This window comes from Bos javanicus, chromosome 21, assembly GCF_032452875.1.
Source record: "Bos javanicus breed banteng chromosome 21, ARS-OSU_banteng_1.0, whole genome shotgun sequence".
Taxonomy (NCBI): Eukaryota; Metazoa; Chordata; class Mammalia; order Artiodactyla; family Bovidae; genus Bos; species Bos javanicus.
The window spans coordinates 66,359,503-66,370,943 of NC_083888.1; the positions used below are offsets into that span (position 1 = coordinate 66,359,503).

At 46.8% G+C, this 11,441-nt stretch overlaps 1 non-coding gene and 1 pseudogene across 1 annotated transcript; one reads left to right on the top strand and one right to left on the bottom strand.

Moving 5' to 3' along the window:
* Positions 1 to 1,738: 1,738 nt before the first annotated feature.
* Positions 1,739 to 2,296, bottom strand: LOC133234036 (large ribosomal subunit protein uL6-like; annotated as a pseudogene).
* An 8,541-nt stretch (positions 2,297 to 10,837) lies between these two features.
* On the top strand, positions 10,838 to 10,911 carry TRNAI-AAU (transfer RNA isoleucine (anticodon AAU)). Its single transcript has one exon. It is a non-coding gene; the product is annotated as a tRNA-Ile (tRNA).
* The last annotated feature ends 530 nt before the right edge of the window (positions 10,912 to 11,441 follow it).

The following is an 11,441-nucleotide window of genomic DNA, read 5'->3' on the forward strand; positions in this document are numbered from 1 at the left end:
TCCCGGCTTTTGAGTGTAGGCGACTTTCCCCGGGATCGCTCTCCCCAGCCGTCCTGAGAATTTAGTGATTTGGGACCTCATGCCTGGACGACAGCCTTGAGCTTTAACTGGGCTGGGACACACTAAATAATTGTCAATGGATATCTTTTCTTTGCAGTCTCATGTTACAATTGAATATCCACTGACTATAGATAACATAGTCCCATGATTCAAAATTCAAAAATAACAAAAACAGAACAGAGTGGAAATCCTCCCTCCCACTGTTCTGTCCCCAGTTCCTCTCCACATAAAGTAGGTAACTCGTTATAAGGGATCTTTATTCTTTTTTCCCTTTCTTACATCAGTGGTAGTCTCATATAGACTCCGCTTTGTATTTTGCATTTTTTCCTTGATACTTGGATACTTTCCCCTAGCAGTACCCAAAGAGTTTCATTCTTTTATTTAATGGCTCTTCTGGTTCCTGGTTGTCTGTGTGCGCTCACTCGTGCCCCACTCTTTGCGACCCCATGGACCGTAACCCACCAGGCTCCTCTGTCCATGGGATTCTCCAGGCAAGGATACTGAAATGGGTTGCCATTTCTTCCTCTCGAGGACCTTCCTGACCCAGGGATCTGACTCTCATCTCCTTGGACTCCTCGATTGACAAGCGGATTCTTTTACCGCTGAGCCACCTGGGAAGTCCCGCCTCATGGTTGCACCATCTCTGATTTAACTGGTTCCCTGCTGGACATCTCGGTTGTTTCTAATAAGCTGATCTTTCAAACACTGCTGCAGTGACCAGCCCTGAACATACATCATGTTCCATACGTTCATGTATACACATAGGAGGAATTCTTAAAGTGGAGCTGCTGAGTCAAAAGGCTGTTGTTGTTGTTGTTCAGTCACTAGGTAGTGTCTGACTCCTTTCAACCCCATGGACTGCAGCATGCCAAGCTTCCCTGTCCTTCACTGTCTCCTGGAGTTTGCTCAAATTCATGTCCCTTGAGTCGGTGATGCTATCTAACCATCTCATCCTCTGCCTTCCTCTTTTCCTTTTGCCTTCAATCTTTCCCAGCATTAGGGGCTTTTCCAGTGAGTCGCCTCTTTGCATCAGGTGGCCAAAATATTGGAGCATCAGCATCAGTCCTTCCAATGAGTGTTCAGGATTGATTTCCTTTAGGATTGATTGGTATAATATCCTTGCAGTCCAAGGGACTCTCAAGAGTCTTCTCCAGTACCACAATTCGAAGGCATCAAAAGGTATCTACTTTGTTTTGTTTACTTCTCTTTAAAAATTTGAGTCAAAATCACATAACATAGAATCAATCATTTTAAAATATGACATTCAGTACATCCATGATACATGATGCTAAGTGAAATAAGCCAGACACAAAAGGCTACCTGTTGCAGGATTCCATTTACAGAGTAATTCCAGACTGGACAAATCCATAGAGGCAGAATGTAGATACAGGCTTCCAGGGACTGGGGGAATGAGAGTGGCTGCTAACAGGTAAGGGATTTCTTTTTATGGTGTTGACAGCATTCTGGAATTAGATAGTGGTGATGGTTGCACAACTTTGTAAGTCTAGTAAAAACCACTGAATTGTATGTATTAAATGGTTAGAATGGTCCATTATGTGAATTTTATCAAGTGAATTTAAAAAAAACCAGGGTGATTATTGCTGGTATTATTATTGTTTTTTTTTTCCAAATCAAAAGAGCTTTTATTGCATCTTTAAAATATCACAAATGAGTCCGAAGAATCATCTGGCATCTTGTGGTTTCTGTAGCCGGACCACCCAGAGCTTATTCATCAGCCTGCTGAACTGTTCCTTTTTCAGAAACATAGATACCATCCAAAAATTTCCTGATATCCTTGTGGCTTGCTGAATCTGACACAAGTTCCGTGTGGTTTCCTTCAAGACTCAGCTCATCTTCCTGGGCTTGAGGGACTGAATAAGCCATGTCTAGGCTCATCTGACCCCTGTGGATGTATTTTCCATCCCCGAAATTTTCAGATTTCAGCAAGAGAACCATTCTCCTGAATAGCAACATCGATGGGGAAGTGAGCACGCACAGACCTCATCTTGTAACAGAAGCCCAGCGTGACGCTTTTGATCATGTTCTGTACACGACTACAGATCGTGCAAACAGTAACCAGTTCCTTTTTATTTTTCCACCATTTGTCAACTTGGAGCCTCTTCTTTTTCTTTCCAAGGAGACTGAATGCTACATCGATGTGATTGAAGTCCCTCCACTGGGTGCCTCTCGGGCCCTTCACTGTGCATCCCTTCAGAGTAAGCGCAGAGTCAGACATGACTTAGCCACTGAGCACTGCTGCTGCTAGTTCAGAGTAATGTTGACATTTCTGGAACGCCGGCAGTCCAATTGCTGAGAATGGTCTACATTCTCGCAGTGGATGAGGTGTGGGTATTACTGTGGGTGGTCCTGTCCTTGTTGGCTCTGAACAGCCACATCTAATCTCTCCAGATCCCTGGAATTGATTTCTCTCTTCTTTCTCCTTGTGGTCTTTCCCCTTATGTGGGGACTTGTATTTAAGTCACATTGATCTCTCTTTCTCACACTGTCTTTTTCATATTCGTTTCTTCTACCAAGGTAGGTTCTAAGCTTCCTAGCCCACCCACCTGTCTTTTATCTCTTCTGCAGGCAGAAGGACTTTCTGGGTAGTCACTGAATACCTGTTAAAAGGTGAACAGATGAATGCATTTAACATCATCATTTGGATCTTCTATTCACCTTCACTGTGGACAATTAGTAGTGAAATCCTGAAGAAGCCCAGGGGGGGTCCTGATCCTGAGGAAGGGTCACAGCAAGGCGTCCCCGGTAGGCAGACACAGCCCTGGTGCGCCTCCCCAGGTGAGCAGGGGCTATTGGACTTCAGCCCTCCAGCGCCACGAACATCAGCACCCTGGTCTGCAACCTGCACTTTGAACCTGGAGGCCTTGGGAGAAGGGAGTGGAAGGGCCTTCGGAGTGGAAGATCAAAGGAAACAAACAGGGACCTTAGTAGGAAGGCAGAAAGGGAACTGTGTGAGATTTTGCCTAGAGCGGAGGTTCTCAATCTTTAACTTGCACTGAACTCACCTGCCTTCAGATGATTCTAGACTCTGCAGGGCCCCGACCGCAGACTTCCTGACTTTGTCATTCTGGGGTGGGACTTGAAAATTCACATCTTGGGACTTCCCTGGTGGTCCAGTGGCTAAAACTCTGCGCTCCCAATGGAGGGGGCAGAGGTTCCATTCCTGGTCAGAGAACTGGATCCCACCAGACTCAACTTTAAGACCCAGTGCAGCCAAATAAATAAGTATGATAAATATTAAAAAGAAAGAAAATGTGCATCTCCAACAGAATCGCAAGTGATGCCACTGCTGCACTTACAACCATATTTTGAGACCCACTAGCCCATTCTTTATTTAATTCTAAGACGACTAGGAAATGCTACTTCAGATTAGCCTGGGAAGTCTTTCTGTAGAGTTTATAGACAGCGGGTTCAGCCTTCTCGGGTTTCAGGTGTGTGGCCTATGTCCTTGCTTCTTTAGACCACTCTTCCACTAAAGGACAAAAGAAGAATTGACAGATGAGGAATAACAGGCTGCGAGCTCCTCCAGGGAGGCCCACCCTGAGCCCCTTGCCCGCTCAGCACAGATAGCCACCAGGCGTATGTCACATGCTCGAAAGATGCTTGTGAATGAAACCAGCCTGCATCCCTGGAGCTCTGCTTTTAAAGCTCTGCATGAATACCACCTAATTATAGCCACTTGCGCCTTTTGACTCATTCCGAAACTGTTCCTCAGACAGTTCATCCTGTATCCCAACATTAGCTTTTCCCTAATTTCCAGTCTCAAGAGATTCAAGCTATGTTTAGCAGACAATCTGTTTCTGCTGAGTTTCTTAATTAATGTTCAAAGCAGGAAATGGGCAGAAGCTAGAAAAATTAGGAAAGACAGAAATTTCATACATGTTAACCTCGATGAGGTGGATGAAACGCAAATCTACCTATGGATATTAGAAATCAGATTGATTTTAGAAAATAATGGAGTTCTCTGGTAACCTAGGGGCTGGGACTCAACGCTTTTGCTGTTGGGGCCTGGGTTCAACCCCTGGTCGGGGAACTGAGATCCCACAAGCCATGTGGCATGGCCAAAATAATAATAATAGTAATATAAAAATAAATAATAAATGTAGCTCAGAGGAAACTTAGCAAGAGCAGGAATGTAAAATAAGAGCAAGAACATTAGCCATTCAAATGAACATGAAGAATGGCAGTTAACCAAAGCAGTTATGAATGAGGTTGTGGTCAAGTGTGAATGTAAAACAAGTCAACGTCAGGCTAAAGAGGAGTCCAAGCACTTTTCCAGCAAAAAGACACATGGAACAATAGATTTTTAAGTGTGAAAGAACTTTTCTCAAGAAGAGAATAGAAAAATTCTTAAAGTAGTAGGAGAGTGAGCCAAGTGAGTGACCCCAATCAGTGAGCCAAGTGGGTGACACCAGCCGAGTTACAGGGACAGTGTTTCCTCATTTCTGAACAATGAGGATAAAAATACCCTCTGCGAAGAGCAATGCAAAGAGTGAAGAGTACATGCGACATCTCTGTCTCTCTAGAGTATGCTGTTTGATTTTTTCCCAGAGTCTGAAACCAGACAAGACCCTGTAGGACTCCTGGGCACAAAAGCCTTTCTGTGTCCCCTTTTAGTGTCTTGTTTGTAGGAAATAGACGTCATTCAGCCCCCATGACCTCCCCTGAGTCCCAAGGAGCAGGTTCACACGGTTGCCACCTAGGGAAGGGAGGAGATGTGGAGACAAAAGCGGAGCAGGCAAGCCAAAGGGGAATGGAGGGACTGACACGTGCAAATGGGCATATGTAGAATGAATAAACAAGGTCCTCCTGGATAGCACGGGAAACTGCGTTCAGTATCCTGTGATAAGCCATAACGGAAAGGAATATGAAACAGATCGTGTATATGTATGTGTGTGTGTGTATAACTGAGTCACTTTGTTGTATAGCAGTAAGTGCATCCGTACTAAGTTGCTTCAGTCACATCTGACTCTTTGTGACCCTATGGACTATAGCCAGCCAGGCTCCTCTGTCCACCGGATTCTCCAAGCAAGAATACTGGAGTGGGTTGCCCTGCCCTCCTCCACGTAATCTTCCCGACCCAGGGATCGCACCCATGTCTCCTGCATTGGCAGGTGGATTCTTTACTGCTGAGCCACCAGGGAAGCCCATTCTTTTCTACTTCACCCAGAACTCTGTCTCCAAAATTTAATTTGGTATCAGTGTATGGAGGCTGGATTCTGCATCAGGTCTAAAATAGGCCTGGCAGAGAGCAAATGTTCGATAGAGGTTCTTGACTAATCAGGAAACACCATCAGCTGTCACCTGCTCTGTCTGTCCTCTGTGATGAGGGGCAAGCCGACTTTTGATGAGTGTTGAGCATCCAGGGCAAACCTTGGGCATCCGAGGTGACTCAGTGATAAAGTGCCAAGTGACGGACACAGGTTTGATCCCCAGGTCAGGAAGATTCTCCTGGAGAAGGAAATGGCAACCCACCCCAGTATTCTTGTCTGGGGAAATCCCATGAATGGAGGAACCTGGTGGGCTACAGTTCGAGTCACACAGTTGGACACGACTTAGCAACTCAACAACAATAACGACAAGGGTAAACCTTAATCCGTGATAGGGAGGAATTGAACAGGCAGACTGACAGGTTGTAGAAGTCATATGGCCTGTTGTTGGGGATCCAGAGAGGGGAAGGTCCTTACCAAAGTCCCCCACTCACTGGTGGACCCCTGGGCTCTGACCCGGGTCTTCGGCTTCCAGCTCCCTGTGCTTCTACAGCTGTTGTGTCTAAAAGAGACCTTTATAAAAGCTCTCCAATGAATGCACGTACTCTCAAGAAGTACATTTTACAAGCCCTTGAATCAACCTATTTGTTGTAGCAAATTAGAAGCAACATCTGAAAAACCCTTCTGTTTGTCTATTTTTCTTTTGTATTGTCTAACAGCTTTGACATAGTACATATTGTACAATGAAGCATTTCACTTCTCTTTTTCCTTCCCTTCTTTTTTTTCCAGAATCGGCTGGCAAGAATTCAGCTTCAATGTTGAAAGTGCTTTGCTCTCTCTTTGTCTCTGTGCACCAGGGCCCCTAGTCAAAATGAAAAATGTAAAAAGGGGACTTCCCTGGTGGTCCAGTAGTTAAGACTCTACTGCAGGATCATGGGTTCAATCCCTGGTTGGGGAACTAAGATCCCACAAACCTCGCTGCATGGCCAAAACAGAAAAAAAAAAAAAAATGCCAGGACAAAAGGACTCGCTTCCAGATTGAAAAGGCCATGAAATGCTCAGCACAGTGAATTTGACATTCATTTAACAAATAGTTAATTGAATGTGTGCTGTGCCTGGCACTGTTCTAGGAACGTGGGATCCATGAGTGTGAGGTCGGAGGGAGAGATAAGTGATGCTTCTGCAAGCCGGGGAGCATCCAGGAAGGCCCGCAAACCGCCAGGAGCGTGGGAGCAGGCATGGAACAGGTTCTTCCTCAGAACCTTCAGAGGGAACCAACCTTGAAGACACTGTGACCTTGGACTTGTGGCCTCCAAACTGTGAGCGAATAATTGTGTTGTGTTCATCACCCAGTTTGTGGGGTTTTATTATGGCACCTCTAGGAAACAAATGGACTTCCCTGGTGGCTCAGATGGCAAAGAATCTGCCTGCAGTGCAGGAGACCCCAGTTCAATCCCTGAGTCGGAGAAGGGAATGGCAACCCAGTCCAGTATTCTTGCCTGGAGAATCCCATGGACAGAGGAACCTGGCGGGCTACAGTCCAGGGGGTCACAAAGAGTCAGACACGACTGAGCGACTAATACACACACTGAGAGGAGACGAATACAGGGGTGCCTTTATTTTCATACCAAAGGCTGCAATTTATAAACAGAATGACAAGTTTTATAAGTTGATTTTAAAGCAAACAACTAAAATCTGAGATAGTTGCGTGCAACAAAGCACCCCTTGGATATTTAAAAACCCATGTAACTATACGGGTTTAATTCTGATCATGTATGTGTTTTCCTGGACTTCCCGGGTGGCTCAGATGGTAAAGCATCTGTCTACAATGTGAGAGACCTGGGTTCACTCAAAGATTGAAAATTAGGACTTGTTTGTCCTGGAAGCCCTGTAAAATGGGGTGAGAAATGGCCGGAGAAGTTCAGAAGGGTTTGGAGAAGAGCGCTGTGCAAAAGCCCCAGCCTTCCGCCAGCGCCGGACTTCGAGGAGCCCAGGCACCCAAGTGCGCAGCTCCCTACGTCGGTCTAGGGTGCCCCCTGCCGGCTATATTTAGTCACTGCGTCTCCCGACCTTGAATCCTGAGTGGCCTTGGCCGGGAGTGCCTTGCTTGCTCAGGAAACGTGGCTGGAACAACCACGAAAGAGGGCGATGAGGCTGTGGCAAAAGAAAGTGGGGAAATGAGCAGGTTAGGTGGGGTCTTTCAAGCGGCTGTTACTCCGGCTGTGGGATTGCCAGATACAGTACAGGATGGCCAGCTGAAACCGAATTTCAGATCAACCACATACTGGTTTAGTATATGCACTAAGTCTCTTTTTCAGTCATGTCCGACTCTTTGCGACCCCATGCCAGGCTCCTCTGTCCATGGGATTCTCCAGGTTAGAATACTAGACTGGGCTGCCACGCCCTCCTCCAGGAGATCTTCCCTACCTAGGGATGGGACTTGCTTCTCTTATGTCCCCTGCATTGGCCAGGTGGGTTCTTTACCACACGGGCCACCTTTAGTATAAGTATGCCACAGGTAGTGTGCAGGACAGACTTATGCTAAGGTATTTGCTAAATCTGGCAACCCTATCAGGGCTGGGCCAGAAAAGGACAGTTTGAACTTAGAGAAATAACTTTATCTGACTTTGTTTTAAAGTGTAAGATAATTTTGAAATTAGTTCGTTTATCCATCTTGTAACTGAGAACCCCAGGACAGACCCCCTCCCCCATGTCCTCTGTGCTGGCTTCTCTCGGAAGCGCCTAAATAATAGTATCTGATGCACAGCGCCTGAGTTGTTTTACAGGTGCTAACAATCACCACCAAATGGAAGAAATTAAAATCTTGATGGCCATGAGCGCAAAGCCCCAGACCTACTGGTGCTTAAGGATTGATAATGTTAACCCCATGACACCATCCCGGTACTGCTATCACCCAATCAGAGAACTGAGTATGAGCTCATCACACACCCCGTGATGCCCCCTCCCTCACCTGGCCTTTCAAAATGCTTTGCTGAAACCCACTGGAGAGTTGGGGTATTCCGAGCACCAGCTCTGCTGGACTCCTTGCTTGGCTCCCTACAATAGATGTCGCCCTTTCCTTCACCATGACCCGGGGGCAGTAGGTGGGCTTTACAGTGAACAAACGAGGGGACCCAAGTTTGGTTCAGTAACAGCCTGACTCCTGTTTATTAATCATGTATTATTCCAGACAGGGTGCTAGACTCTGGACATTCGCCTGTAAGCAAAATGGGCAGGATGCCTGCCTACAACTCATCGTAGGCAGCTCACTCTACCCCCTTGGCTTACACCGATCTATCCTTGTCCTTCAGAACACAGTCAAGCATCCCAGTCTCCAGGAACTTGTCCAATCAACCCTCCACTAGCACCACAGTTTAATACACTCATCACGGCACCTAAGCCTGTCTAAGCACTCTAAAACCTGTCTTTGCCAGACCTGTCTATGCCTTAAGTAAGGCATAGTTTTTCCTCCTCCCTCCTTTTGAAGGTGTCTGGGAATTGTCATCATTTTGCCCTCTTTTGTTAACTAGCACATGAATAAATCATGAAATAGCTGTGGAATGGGCAATGTGACAGCCACTGCAAAGGCATAAGGTCTGTATGCAAAAAAAAAACAAAACCCCAAAACAAAACAGGAGAAAAGTGCTGGGAAGACAAAACCCAAAGACGTCCATTCCTCCAGCCGTGTGTCCCCGGGGTCTCTCGGTCCCTGAGAGGCCCGAGCCGCCTGCGCTGATGAGGCACAGGTCTGAGCTCCGTGAAGACAAGATTAGGTCTGTTTTGCTCACAGCCGAGTCCCAGGGCTTAGCGCACGGCCAGGCTGAATAAGCATGTTTTGACTGAGTGGCTGTTTGTCCACGCTTGGTTCTCCAGCCTCCCTGCTGGGGAGGTGAACAACTTCACATCTTTTCATGATATTTATTTTTTACTTCTATTTAATTGGAGGATGATTACAATATTGTGATGGTGTCTGCCATACATCAACATGAATCGGAAACCTCCCTCCCCATCCCACCCCTCTAGGTTGTCACAGAGCCGGGGCTTTGGGTTCCCTGTGCATCTTTTCATGACATTTATTTTATTTATATTTTGGCCGCATCTGGAGGCTTATGAGATCTTTCTTCCCCCACCAGGAATCGAACCTGGAGCCTTGGCAATGACAGCTCAGAGTTTTAACTACTGGGGAATTCCCTACTTAACATCTTTTCAATTAAATCTGTTCAGTTAAGATTAACTAGGCTTGGCTTCTGTTGCTTGCAACAGGGAACCTTGATGAGACATCTCCCATGGGAGCAGTTTTTTTGGAGTGATCAGACCAGAGGCCTAGACTAGGAAAAGCTGGAGCTCCTTTTCTGCACTCCTGGAGCACCTGCGCATTAGCGCTGGCCGCGAGGGCCTCTCAGGGACCAAGAGACCCCGGGGACACACGGCTGGAGGAATGGACGTCTTTGGGTTTTGTCTTCCCAGCACTTTTCTCCTGTTTTGTTTTGGGGTTGTTTTGTTTTTTTTTTTTTTGCATACAGACCTTATGCCTTTGCAGTGGCTGTCACATTGCCCATTCCACAGCTATTTCATGATTTATTCATGTGCTAGTTAACAAAAGAGGGCAAAATGACGACAATTTCTAGACATTTCCAAAAGGAGGGAGGAGGAAAAACTATGCCTTACTTAAGAAACATTGAGGAACCACTTAAAATGACATTTTCAATCACTTAGAGATATACATATAATAGAATATTAAGTACAAAAAGCAACATAAAAATTATTTTCTTTTTCACAAGGTTGCATATATTTAATACACCGCCCAATGAAAAAAGATTGGCAGGAAGGATGCCGAGACCCCAGTAGCCATTGTTTCTCGGGGCGGTGGGGAATTCGGAGGTTCTTTGGTCCTTTATCTGGTGTTCTGCATTTTCCAAACTGCATTTAGCAGTGCCCAATGCTCTTGATTGGAAAAGGCAATCACTCCAGTACTCTTGCCTGGAAAATCCCATGGATGGAGGAGCCTGGTAGGCTGCAGTCCATGGGGTCGCTAAGAGTCGGACACGACTGAGCGACTTCACTTTCACTTCTCACTTTCATGCATTGGAGAAGGAAATGGCAACCCACTCCAGTGTTCTTGCCTAGAGAATCCCAGGGACAGGGGAGCCTGGTGGGCTGCCGTCTATGGGGTCGCACAGAGTCGAACGCGACTGAAGTGACTTAGCCATGCCCTTGATACACGAAGTTTCCACGCTGTGAGATTCGCGGTGATGAATAAAAATAGCACCGAGTTGGAGAATCCTACTCCCCAGTTAAGTTTCAGGGGCAGCTTGCATTTGTCCAGTGAAAGCCTCCAATTCGCTCTAAGAAGTCTCCTCCCCTCTCCTTAAAGGCCTCAGTTGTTTTATCTGGCCCATGGGGGTGACTACGAGGACGGCTGCAGCCCCGGCCGGCGGGCGCCGGCTGGAAGTCGGCGCGGCGGACTCCGCCGGGAGGCGCTTGGTCGGCTCCATGCGGCGCAGGCGTGGATATCTGGTAAGTGAGCCGGCGGCGCTTTGTGCTCAGGTGGCCGGTTAGCTCAGTTGGTTAGAGCGTGGTGCTAATAACGCCAAGGTCGCGGGTTCGATCCCCGTACGGGCCACAGAAGGAAGACCTTTTTTTTCTTTTATTTTTTCCAGCTAATGGGTTTGTTTCACAACTGTCTTGAAAAATAGGCTTTTTGAGTGCCGTGGGGCCGCGTGCAAACAGAAGGAATCGCGGAGTCACTCTCGACTTGGGTCGAAAGTCGGGGCGGAGTGCAGAGGCGGGGCGGGGTACCCCACTCCCCGCGCGCTGGGGGCATGCTGCCCCTTTCGGGCCTATTTTAGGATACTCTCCAATGTCACTGCGGGTTGCTCCCCAATGCAGAGCTTCTGAGAGCCCTCGGGGTACCTCGGTTTTCAGTAGTTTCTTAGAGTTGAAAATCCAGCCTTGGAGTTCATTCATTCCACACGTTTTTTGTTTTTTGTTTTTTTAATTGTTGTTGTTGTTGCGGTTCTTTCTTTCTTTCTTTTTTTTACGGAACGCTTCACGAATTTGCGTGTCATCTTTGCTTAGGGGCGCTATCTCTATATCCTTCAGATTTTACTGTACGTGCTGCCAAAGCGAAGGCCATTCCACGCGTGTTTATGG